The sequence below is a fragment of the Amia ocellicauda genome, chromosome 19 (genome assembly GCF_036373705.1).
Source record: "Amia ocellicauda isolate fAmiCal2 chromosome 19, fAmiCal2.hap1, whole genome shotgun sequence".
Classification (NCBI taxonomy): domain Eukaryota; kingdom Metazoa; phylum Chordata; class Actinopteri; order Amiiformes; family Amiidae; genus Amia; species Amia ocellicauda.
The window spans coordinates 12,598,193-12,611,906 of NC_089868.1; the positions used below are offsets into that span (position 1 = coordinate 12,598,193).

The following is a 13,714-nucleotide window of genomic DNA, read 5'->3' on the forward strand; positions in this document are numbered from 1 at the left end:
TTTGAGCTACAAAGGTATATATTTATTTTAAAATAAGAAAACAGTGACATGATCAAACAATAAGATACAGATGTACATCAATAATCCATTTAGGTCCACAATGAACAGAACACAATATTAATTATGATGAGAACAATATGTACCAAGCTGTGCATACATTTTCTTCAATTGAAATCTACAATTTTCTTTGGTGTCCTATGGCAAGATGTTATGTCCCATGTTTCATAGCAGAGTGTTATAACATTATGTCTTGTATGTATTTATACCTGCATTATGACGCTTTACCCCCAAAATCAGGACGAATCATTTTATGACATGTGGCATGCATGGTTATGTCAAACATTTCATAGGGAATGCTACAATCAGTGTTGTGAATACTTATGTGCCTGTTATGTCAGTTGGAAAATGGTTATGGCTGGTTATGAATGTATTATGGCTGTGTTATGTAGCCTTTATGTAGGCTACATAGAGGGGTGTTCAAATAAAGCGTTACCATGCGTGCACTGCTTCGAAGCACTGGACACATGCTCTCCATAGTGACATCAGCTGCTCAATACATGGTATTGCGACTGTATCGAGTGACTGGAAAGACAATAGTCCTCGGACATCAGCCAGGCAATATACAAATGAACCCATCGTCATCATGTCCACAAATATTCGGTCATTAAACCTGCTTTGTCAGCAAGGTATAAGTAACATTATGTAATAGTTTCTCTGTGATCAATATAAAGACTCAAGACTAGATGATGAATTTAGAGTAGGCAGTCACATTTACCTGATTAATGTCGTATGTTAAGTAGCCACGCCAAATAAATGCAATTAACTATAAGCATAGTCTACATTTCATATAGCCTAGATATAGTCAACAGTTACATGTATTTCCTGTTCATATATTTAGGGATGTGGTTGTGTGATGATCCAAGTGATGCTGATATAGAGTATCGCCTACATTTTGTTTATGACAGATATTGTGCACCTGGGAAAGTGATGGTTTATATAACAGAGGGCAAAGACTATATTGGGAAGTACAGAGAGACATGCTTGTTTAAACCAGAAGTGTCGATACTGCTTCGTGAAGCCTGCTTCGAGTGTCACATCACTAATTGTCGGTGGATATTTTAATGCATTTTATTGATAATGTGCTCTTCTCACACCCAGGGTGCTACAAGTCTAGAAAAAGATAAGAGTTGTGTTGCATCCATGTCTTAATGTCCAGTAAGCAGTTTGTAAGGACTGTATGAGTGACTGTCATATCAGGCTTTGTGGCCATGTAGATTTAGGAATAATTCTGAGGTCATGTGGTTTGTGGGTTTCCAGGGAATGGCATTTAAAAGAGGACATTTTATGATAAATACAGGTTGAAAGCTGCAAGAGACAGATCTTCAAAAATAAATGCAAAATCTATTTTAACATTGGAAAAAGCCTTTCTAGTGAATACATTCAGGGCCTGTAGACAGTCCACACCCCCTTGAGCTTTATTCACATTTTGGTGTGTCAGAGCCTCAGAGTTTCATTAATTCATTTTTTCCACTCATCTACACAACACACTCCGCACTGCTGAGGTGAGAAATTTTTATCATGAAAAAAATCTTAAAAATACAGCCTCCTCCAGCAGCAGCAGCCATCCCTGAGACTGACCTTGAAATAACGGTGCAGGCAGTCCTGGACGGAGCTCTGAAGGAGGAGGTCCAGAGCCCGGTGGGGGGAGGCCTCTGAGGAGACAAGTGCAGCTCCGCTGCTGCAGGAGAGACACAGATGGGGAGACACAGGGGCCACAGTTATTAAACACAGCCCGTGAGGAGTCAAACACATTGACCCCACTGGTCTTCCATCAGCCACTGATTTGTTTCATTTGAAAAAGATCAGACACAAATGGGGGGTTTGTTCTTAAGTTCTGTCCTTCACACCAATTTCATTTTTCAGATCAGTGCTCTTCCTGCAGGTCATTATCTCTGACCACAGCCCTGCCATTGACTGCAAAAAAGCAAAAGTGCCTCAAACTTATGCTCTGACATCGGGAGCAGCCTGGCTGTGAGTGCTGTCCTCTGATCTCTACTGCTGGGGTGTGAGACTGCAGTGGGGAGCCCATCTCCTTCCCTGAGGGAGTGTGGCACTTATTTACCCTGGGGGCTGTCTGGCAGGCTGAAAAGAGCGTGTGCATATTCCCTATTCCACCTTGCACAGTCAGTCCATGATTGTCATACGACGGTGAAATTAGTTTGATTCTATCGATTGATTGATTAGATGGGTTGAATGGCCTCCTCTCATTTGTAAACTTTCTTATATTTTACGTGCACTAAAAGTGACATGACCAATGAAACACGAGAGGAAGACCTGGATTGGTGGAAAAGCTTATCTGCGTGTCTAACCGCAAATAACTGTACAACAAACCAAATAAATATAGACAGACAATATATAACAAGCTATCGCGGAGGAGCTGGGGATGAATGGTGCCTACTGATGTAGCTAGAATTCTCCTAGGAAATGGGTAAGCACAGATAAACAACAAAAAGGAGACTTACATTACTTACAAAGATTTGCAACTTCAAATAAACACACTGAAACATGCTCTCTGCATTTGTGTCTTTATGGTGAGGGTAGTCTGAGTGAAATCTTTATTATTTAATTTTTTACATATTTCTAAATGATGTAAAAGCTCCTGATTTCTTCAGCAGCCCCGTTGTAACCTCAAAACATGTCAGGTGACAGAGCTTTCTGTAGACATGCCTCGCAGCTGAAGCTTCCAGAAATGTCTTAAAATTCACCTATTTTAAAAAGCTTTTAAGGATCTCTGTTAGTTGCAAGTTTTTAAATCCTCATAGGCATTCTTACATGCTTGCTCCCCATTATTGGCTGACCTGCTTGTTTTGTCAGTATGTTTAAATTGCCACTATTGTGCTGCTTGTTGCCTTTGCTAACTCACAGAGTCCCGAAGCTGAAGGTCATGCTATCCGTTCTGCATATCCCCGTCCGTACACACGTCTTGCTTGTGGCTCCTGACAGTCTGCATGGGCTGCACTCGATGGTATCAGTTCAGGTTTGACAATCGTGATTGCAACCATTGCACAGAATCTGATACGCAAAAACAATAAACATTCAAAACAGAAGTTACAAAGAAACATTATGCATATTTAGTGTTGATTGTGTAATCTCTAATATAGGACAGTTCCTAGGACAGACAACAGACAACACATACAAATCAGACAAAAGGCGTCCAGAAATGGCTTGTACCCATTGATCGCATAATAAGCAAGAGTAGTCTGTTCCTGCTCCCTTGTTGTGGGTCCAGGACATGTAAAAGAAAGAAATACTCATACTATAGTTAGAGCATCCATTCTAGGAATAGTCTTGATTGGAAGAGACTGAGTTAATTAATTACATTTGCCATTATATTGTTTGACCTGAGCCCAACATTTACAGCACACCCCTCTATCCTGTCCGTCCACAAACACCGGTAACAGCATTGTGGGCCACTTCAGGTCTTTTCAACCATTTCTACTTGAAATTTTGCTAAAACATCTTATAACAGGATAAATCCTATGAATTGTTTTGGAAGAAACTTCTTTAACTTCATTGGCGAGATGATACCTAACAGAAATCTTAAAAAAACTAAATCAGTTTATATTTTTAAAAATTGCATTCCAGTAAAATGTTGCAGGGGGAATAGAAATACATCATTTCCTAGTTTGTTTAATGTCACATTTCCTATTTAAAATATCCACGTCCTCCAGCAATAAGGATGATGTCTGAACAACAGTCTCTAGCTGGCAAACCTCCTTATATAATCTTAACAGTAATAAAGTCCCTCTGGGAATTGCAACAAAAACTATTGCAAATTAACTGGATTTTTAAATGCATTGAAGAATTCTGAGTAATTAAATAATTATATTTTAATTTAATAATTATGTTTATATATTCATTTCCAAGTCAATTGTACCCGTTTATGAACAGTAGCAAGTTTAACAGGGATTTTATTCACATCAAAATTACATAAGAATTCAATATCACCAACCTTCCGAAAGATAAATCTAGTGAATACATAACTGATCTAGATATTCCTTCATTCTTCCATAATAGAACACGGTCTGATACAGATAAATCCCTTGTTCGTGATGGGTTAGTGAACCCAGGTGCGCAGCGACAAGGCAGATCAGGCTAGCAGGAGGTCAAGGGCCGGTGAACAGTACAGTGTAGGTCATGGGATCAGACAAACAACACTAACTAGGTAATCCAAAGAGCGATGATCAAAACACAGAGCGCTCTACAGAACTAAACATTCAGAAAAGCAAACTCCTAGAGAAGGCAAGACTTCACAGAGAACAAAGGGGTATATATACAGGAAGCAGGTGAAGCAAGGAAATGAGGAACAGGTGTGCTAATGGATTGGGGAACAAGGGGCAATAATTCAATAATGAGGTGAAGAGGAATGAAAGAGACAGGGGAGACATAACACTGGGGAAAACTAAGACCTCTGGTGGTGAAATGTAGACATGACAGGAACCCCCCTCATGCTATATATATCACAAACCAAGAATTACAATTATTATTTTTTTCTATAATGGGCATGAAGTTCAGACTACTTCTTTCTTCCAGATCTTAACATATCTTGGAATTAAAATGTGTAATCACCTTTTAATAGGAATGTCACTGAAAAGCCCAGTAAAGAATTTATGTCTTGAAGCACAGAGGATACAGTATTTATTTAACATGCCCGGCCTGGAAGCTCTCCACCTCAGCAGAGTCTCTCTGAACAACACAATTTAACAGCCTTTTATACAATGCATGACGCATGGTTCTGTGGGCAGGGTCAGTCACATGCTTCCAAGAAGCGTTGCCCCAAGGTCAGGTCGTGGACCTTTGCAAAGAGGTTGTCTTCCTGGTGGAAGTTGAGGGATGCAGAAACCAGATGGCTTCCCTTGATGTACTGGGAGAGGTCCGATCCCACGGTCATCATTAGCAACTGTCAACCAATCATTAACTAAAACACTTCCTGCCAATCTGGGGAACCAATTAACAGACTTTTAACAAACAGCTGTGGACTCTCTCTCCACTATGTGATCATTATATCATTGACAGGAAATTATAACAAATGTACCTTATTGAAATTTGCTCAGTCTGCATACTATTATTCATATAAAACATTATACAGTTTATATAAAGCATACTGGCTCTTCAGTCACAGATGTTGCTTAACTCACAATCTTCTAAGGCAAATCATTCAAATTCTTTAACATTTAACAATAATCCACATACAGAAGAAATCTATTTTGATACTATCAAAAGCCTCCTAAATACTTAAAACCCCAAAACTTGCAGTGTTTTAAACAAACTCATGCTTCTGTGACAAAGGCTTTATACAAATCCACAAACAAAATTAAGCTGTCTTCATGAATGAGGTCACTGTAGTCCAGTGGTTTTCAAACCGGTCCTGGAGTACCCCCTGCCCTACTGGTTTTTGTTCCAACCGAGGTTTTAATTGCTTAATTGAATCCTTAATTGACCTAAAAAAGCAATATACCATTCAATTAAGTAATTAAGACCTCGTTTGGAACAAAAACCAGCAGAAGGAAGGATCACACCCAAACACTCGAGTAACTGATGTAAAAATTAGGAAAAATTACAAACCATGCCCATTCCAAATATAAACAGTATTAATCTTATATATCCTTAAATGACCGCATTATAAAAGTGTAAGATTTCAAGGTAAAGTAAGATGCTGATGGACATTTCATTGTTAGCAATGTTGTATTTTATGTTAATAATGGCAAAGCTTTTTTTTTTTCTATGATCATTGTTTTCTATCCTGTGGGTCTGCTGTGTACCGTTAAGATACTTTACATCGTGTTGTAATCCTACCATTAAAACACTAATACAAAGTTTTAAAGCTGCAAGGCACATCTACTGGTTTAATTTGAACACGTTGTCACATGACAGCCATGGATTCCGGGATGGAAGTGTTTTAAGTGTTATTCTCACGCGTGTAAACCAGCCTTTCTGGCACTTTCCTGCAAAAAACACTAGACCACTGCAAAAACTGTACTAGAGCTGATTTGTGAGCAAGTTAGTGGTTAAAACACACAAGTCAACTCTGCCATAGACGCCATCAACACTGAAAATACATTCACTTTGTAGGGTGGTACAGAAAGACGCACTTCAGCCAATCTTGCAAGGACAGGTAGTCGATACTGGTTCATTTTCCACCACAACAACAGGCTTTTCTTTCGTTTCATTATAGTTACACCAAAATGTCTTCAACCTCAGTGGGGTAGGAGCGGGTGCTGCATGCAGTTATTATATTAATTGTTACGTTAATAAGTGGGCATTATTACTTATTCTGGTCATATTATTTCATACAAATACACAGCGCAAGGAAATGTTTAAAACACATTTATTCATACTTTTAAATATTTAGAATTGGGAAGCATGGACAGAGAGATTCTAGAGTCTGTAGGGGCCCTAGGCAGAATATTTCCGGGGTGTGTGTGGGGGGGATGCCGATGTGTTTTCTCCTGTGAGAGCGGAGGGGGGGTGCTGATGGTGTTTTCTCCAGTAGCAGAGTTTTTCTGGTAGCGGAGTACTATTGAAGATGGTGCCAAGATATTTGTACTGGTCTACAATGTCCACCTCCTCGCCATGGATGATCACCGGGGATTGCTTCTTTGTTTTCAAGAGAGGTGGTTCAAAGAATTCCAGTGGCTCCACTACAGTCCTAGTGTGAATGGAGTGTTATGCTTCTATTCCACAAAAGCTTTCAAAAGCCAGAAATCACCACTTGCAAAAAACTCTGATGCTGCATTTGTAAACTCTTGATTCAGAAACTGGAAAAGAGCAATAGAAACATTTGCTTTACATTCAAGCACCAGTCACACAAGGTTGCCATGAATACACAGTCATCAAACAAGTCCAGTTGATACCCAACTGTCCACAGTTAGAGCTCTCCAGCAAGAGAGAGCAAGATCATGCCTCTCAAAAATAGTGGGTACTGTGCAACTTTTAATTAGACAGAGTTTAGCTCTCAGGGGCCATGAGGACAAGGATGGAAATCTATACCAAACACTGAAAATGAGATCTGAGGATGACCCAGTTCTTGCTACATGGTTGACAACACAGTGCCATGATTATTCAAGCACAAAAGTTCAGAATGAAATCCTGTGTTTATTGGCCAACTGCATTGTCAAAGATATTGCCAGTACAGTCCTCAATCTACCACTGTAGCAATACTCGATTATAACAGATGGAACTCAACAGGAGTTATTCTGTGTCCGTTGTGTGGATCATGACCTGATCCCCCATAAAGCATTTGTTGGATTATATCTGGAGACAACCTGGCAAAAGTTGCTATGGATGTCCTGCTGCACCTTAACTTGCCCATCTCAAGTCTGCGTGGACAAACATATGATGGAACACCAACCATACTAAGAGAAAAGCAGCCACTTGCTCTGCATGTCCATTGTGGCCTTCACTGTATAAATCTTGTCACACAGGCTGCCTGCACATCATCACCTCTGACATGTATTGCCCAGAGTGAATACACAAGTCTGTATAGGCAATTGGGGAAATTAGCAATCCACTCAGTAATAAGCCTTAGTCTGTAGAGTTCAGCTTGGAGCAGATCGCTACATCTGATGGCTCAGACACAGCAACAGCAAGAGGGCTTCTTGAGAACTTTGAGAAAGGGACCACAGTCCTGGGACTCCTTTTAGCCTCTATGGTCACAGAGGAGTTGGAGTGCCTGAATAGCAGCTTACAGAAGAGAACAGCTGCAGTGGCTGGAATGCGTGCTGCAGTTGAGTGTGTGAAGAACACATTACAGGCAAAGAGGTCAGAGGATACATTTAAACAGATATATGACAGAGCAACAGAGATGATTGGAAAGTTCAATTTACAATCAATTCAGATGCCTCACATCTGGAATCCATCTAAGCACTTCACTGGAAATGCTGCTTCTTATTCTCCCACATCTTCTCAGGAATACTACCAGGCTGAGTTTTATAAGATGCTTGATACTGTGGATGTGCAGCTGAATGAGCGCTTCAATCAGGCCTGCCTATAAGAGCTTGACAAACTTGCAAGGATTCTCCTCTCAGGAGAGGTTAATACTGTGGTGGACCAGTACCCAGAGCTGAACAAGAGATTGATTGATGTGCAGTTGTCCATGTTACAAATTCACCACCAGTATAGCACAAGTACTGAAGCTGCAACTATCCTCAGAGACCAGCTGCCTGAGGTCCGTGGTCTTTTCAGCCCAGTAGAAGCACTTGTTAGACTTCTTTTGGTTGTCCCTGCTTCCTCTGAAGCAGAGAGGAGTTTCAGTGCTTTAAGAAGGCTTAAGTCCTGGCTCCGAAGTACAATGAAGCAAAGCCACTTAAACCATGCAGCAGTCTGTCATGTCCATCAGGACAAGTTGGATGGATTGGACAGAAAAACTATTTGCCAGCAGTTTGTCTCTACAAATGAACGAAGAAAACTGGCGTTTGGAGCTTTCAATTAATAAAGAAAAATGTTAGGATGTAAGAAAATGAAGAGAAGGAAAGAAAAGTTGATAAAGTTGATAAAGTTGTATATTCATTTTTATAATTATTTTAAAGAAAGTATTTGAATAAAGGTCATCAAAAGTAAGTTATTGTACTTTGATTTAGTAATGTATCAAAATTACTGAATGTAGCATATGAACCTGGTTTTTAAATATACACAAACATATTGATATCTTACATTTACTTTTGGGCTATTTTATACATGTTATAATAATGTAGGCCTATAGTACTATTACCTTTTATATCTAGAAATAAATTCCTGACCTAAAGGTATTACCTGCAGAAAAATATTTGTCCCCCTCACATTTGAATTCAAACCTACACCCCTGATTAAAATGCCAACAAATTACAAACTACATCTTTCATAGTTGTTTTGCAAAGTTACCTCTGTATGAATTCCAGCGTTGATGCCAGTTCTGCAGGGCACTTGATGTTGAAGATTGATGTAGTAGGATGCCATCATCACAGTGAAAACTGTTTTCCTTCACAACAATCCTGTCAATGCTTAGCATGAAGCATGTCGCTGTCAACAGAGAGACTCCTGAGATGATAAGAATAAAAATAATTAATATTCTGCATGAACGGTCATGTTCATTTCTTAAGGAACATTTTGAACAGCAGAATAAGTATATGACACCTCAGATGATACAGTATGTTAAATAACTCAACACAAAACATTATGCAAGGTGAGACTGGAAGACTTGGTGAAGGTATTTCATCTCCTAAACAAGTGTCACTGGCCTCATGAAACATCAGCCCGTCATCTTTGTGAAAGTATGCAAGGATAAGTAATATTGTCCCTGGAACTTCTGGAACTTGATTTTCACTGCTTTTTCAGCATTTTCCAGTAGTGCGTTTACTTCAGTTACCTTTTTATTTTTTCCATTACCAATTATTCTAATGTAGGCAATAAGTCTCTTCCCTTTAGATGACAATGTCTCTGTCAGAGTGTCTTCAAAATGTTTCCCCATAAGTTCCTTGAAATGAATAAGCATGCCTGTCATCTCAAATAGAAAGGGTCAATCTCTCAACTGGGTTTCAACTGGCATGCATCACAAGAAATCCCTTCCCTGGGAATAATAGGTGTAACAGTCCTTCATAGTTGCACTTCTGTGGTGTACTGCTTGAAGAAGAGGAGCTTTATAAATCTCTCTTCGTCAGTGGAGCTGAATGAACAAGGGAGTCAAAGAGTCACCGTTACAATTTAAGAAATAGGCCAAATATTAATAAACAAAATATACATGTTTGTACGTATGTAGGATTACTACAATTTACACAGGGAGATACATGTAGTCACTTCAAAACTTTTAAATAAACCTAAAGTGCATTTACAGATTGGTCTTTGAACAATTCATTGTTATATACTAAAACATTACAACAAGAATAATCATGTTGGCTATAAACCACAACAGAAAACACTGATATCAGGGGGGGAGGGACAACTAACTGATGAGTAGCTTAATTTAGACATTACACAAAACAAAATGCAAAACAGACAAGGAAAGGTTTAGGCAAGGGCAGATAACACATTTGTTGTCTTAAAAGCATACTGTACTTATTCTTTCCTTTCAGTGCAGGTAAAATAATTTGTAGGATGAATGCTGAAATATACAATTCCACTTAGAATGCAACAATCAAAAATGTCAAATTACATAAAACAAAAGGGGACATACTGACATGTCACAGTACAGCTGGATATCAGTTTTCTTGCCGGAACTGGTTTAAGAACCGTGAGCAGATCCTCCTCTTCTATGAATTTCAAATCTTCAGCAGTATCTACACCCAAGGTCATAACGGTGTTTACTGAATTGAATTCTTAATTTCTCAGGTTTGGCAACACTGACTGGATACAACTCAGCAATGTATGAGTTTCTTCCCTGACATTTTCCATGCCTTTTCATAGAAGAAAGAATACACCTAGATTTAGTCAATTGTTCACAGCTAATTATGAAACTATCACTTAATCTAGTCAATTTAAGCAATGGCTAATCACTTAACCAGGCTCTTAACAGGGGGGGGGGCTTAAACTGAAACTGGAGTGTTTTTTAAAGAAATTACTTGAAACCCACAAGTTGTGAAAGCTGGTAATGGATAAAAGCCACTAAGGAAATTAACATGCATGGTATAGTTACCATTTGTAACTCACAATCCTAGAAACCTCAATATCTGAAACTGACTTGTCATTTTTCAGTGCAAATTACAATGTCTGTTGTAAACAGACAGGTTTTTAAGTACAATTCTGGCACATTTTGTGGCAACACACCTAACTGGCTTTCCAACATGCTTTCACCTGGAGTGTCTTCCGCATTCAGAGCATCAGTCACGGCTACCATCCAGCGCTTCCACTTTCCCCACTAGATGTCGCCATCACGCTGCCTTAGCAGTCACTTCTGCCAGCTCTTCAATCATTCAATTATCATTCCTGCAACCCTTGCACTTGTTCAGTCACCCTCTGCACCTCCCATCCCGGTTCTCAGCTCCACATATAAACCCTCCACTCACTCCCAGCCACTGTGAAGTTTTGTACTACATTGCTGAGCTTTACTGACTGGGCCTTGATTAGTGCCGTGTTCCCTGGATTCCTTGCCTGTGGCCACGGCCCGTCTTTGCCTGGCCCTTGATCCGCTGCCCCGCGGTACTACACCGGTTCTGAGGACGGAGCCAACATTGTGACTGACTAAGAAAACCGGTTGAGTTTTTTCTATTTAGTCTGTGATAATAATAAGAACAACCATGCATTCTTAACCAAATATATGCTAAAGAAACTGAACAGAAATGGGTCCCGAACAGTGTTCCCAGACCGGACTTACTGGGGAGCAGAAGTCTAACCTGAACGCTAGTGAACAACCGGGTCGCCAACCCCGAGAGGCGCAGCAGCGTTGAATGTCTTGCTGGGTTCATCCACAGGACAGAAAAATCAATGCCACTCACCCGGCGAAAACCAAACGACAGTCATTGTGGAGCCCCTTGGTACCGTGGACCCAACCACTAACGCACAAGTTGTATCTCTCCATGTGTGTGCATGCGTGTGTTTGTTTCCTTGAGTAGACGGATGTCTGGAGTACAGGGCAGTCGCTTGTATCTACCGCCTCGATAGCAGGCAAGTCTTTCAATTCAAGTGGAAAATCGCTCCTCTTCATAACCTAAGGATCACGCCCAACATTTGTTGTGATTTTCTGTTCATACCTTTCTCTCGCAATAGCGTCTAAACTAGTACAGGACGGACTGTCCTTCATCTCGTCCATTTTGCTTTTCACTCCCGGCCTCCTTCTGAATTTCGCGCGTCATCAGAATCACGTGACTGCACACACGCGCTCCCTAAGCGCAGCGACACAAAATGGCGTCCAGGAGCGGGTGGCAGCAGCGGCGTAGGCAGCTTGAGAGTGTGGTGCGTCAGAAGCACAAAGTAGTTCCTTTGTTAATTCTACTTTTTCTACTTAATTCAATTTTTTTAAATGTTCGCTTATATAATAGCTGGCACACATACGCGTGTGTGTAATATATATATATATATATATATATATATAATAGTGTGTGTGCTGTGAGAATACCAGAGCAACCATCTACTATTGATCTCGCTTGTAGCGCATGGATATCACATCTGAAAGTATGCTCCGGACCTATTGTTAACAAAAGAGAGTTGGCTAAGGAGGGTAATCCGTGCCAACATTAAACTATAAATAAATGTAATAGGAAATACATCAATAAATACGAAATGAATAAATAAATGCAGTTAAAAATTAAATCGAATATTTATATATTTAATATCGTATTTTATTATTTTATTCATTTCGTGATTTATGTATTTACATCCTGTTTTAATTTTGGCACGGGTTACCCTCCATAGTAAGGGCAGTAGTTAAGTTACTCTTCAAAGGAAAATAAAAAGTAATGTTTAAGTATAGCTTTACCGTAAAGCAAAGGTAAAATACAATTTAAAAAAAAAAATGTTTAAGTTGTTACCATAACTTTACAACAGAACAGTATTTTTGCAGTCAGATTACATTTTTAAAGGTTTCAATTCAATTCAGGGGAATGGCAGTTCTACAAAATGGTTCTGTACATTAAAAACAATTATGGATAATATTTGTAAAACTACATACATTTTGTTTTTTAATAGTAAATGTCCAGGTTATTCAGTGGATTTTAACCATATGTTAAAATGCGTATATATATTAACATTGGAACAATATAGTTAATTACATATTTTTAGAGTTTTATTTTAATTTTTTTACAGTGTAGATGGACATCATTTCACAACATTTCAGAATATTTAAGACTTAAAACATACGTTATAGTTAATATGACTAGCATATGCCCCAAAAATACTGGGCACTCCACACTACACACTATACCAGAGACACGATGGCCTCGACTCACAAATCATAAGAGATCTCTTAGTGAGTGAGGATTGGAGTTCCTCTCAGACCACTGTCACACTATTTTGTTTTTAGAAACTAAAGGAAACCGAGATTTTCCAACCCTGAAACCAAAATGCTTATAAGAAACCACACAGCAGACACTTTCACCCAGAGTGACTGGTTGCAACTAGGTGGTGAACTGTACATTAACAGCTAATGCTGCAAAGTCAGTTTTCAATCAATGGGAGGGATGAGGGACAAGGAGGAGAGAAAACGAACTCAAGACGACACGCAGGGAGCACCTGGTAGAGTCGAGAGAGAACCTGTTCTGTGAGCCTCCTATTAAAGTCTTGTCCTGAATCACAGGACAATACAATCAGCTGGTAGGATCCAGCACAGAGAAGCAGGTGTGCGGTTCAAGGAATACAAATATTGTGTCGACTGCAGACTGCCACACAGTCCCTGCTTCTCACTCCTAGGAGGGTTTTTGATCGATGGTTACAATTATTGGCACTAATTTCTAGTTGAACTGCAGCAAATGAAATGCATAATAACCTGCATTTTCTCAGAAGAAATCAACTATTCTTGTTTTGTGTTAATAACTTATTTTTTCTTTTATACATGTGTAGAGCCAGAAATCAATCCATCTCTTGTATTGACTGCACCATTATAGTAATGTCTTGTTCTTGCTGTTATGATTGTTTATTCATAATGTAAATGATGATTTGATTATGAAAAGTAAATGCATGTCAAATGTCTTGTGATGTAATTAGTTCCTCCTAAAGATGTTTACTGCTCACATAGTATCTAATTTCCTGT

General features: G+C 39.3%; 1 long non-coding RNA gene across 1 annotated transcript; it reads right to left on the reverse strand.

The window, feature by feature from the left end:
- Positions 1 to 11,835, reverse strand: LOC136714829 (uncharacterized). The gene is made up of 4 exons (XR_010805053.1): positions 11,721 to 11,835; positions 8,920 to 9,075; positions 2,924 to 3,072; positions 1 to 1,738 (listed from the first exon to the last, which is right to left on the reverse strand). It is a non-coding gene; the product is annotated as an uncharacterized LOC136714829 (long non-coding RNA).
- Positions 11,836 to 13,714: the final 1,879 nt, after the last annotated feature.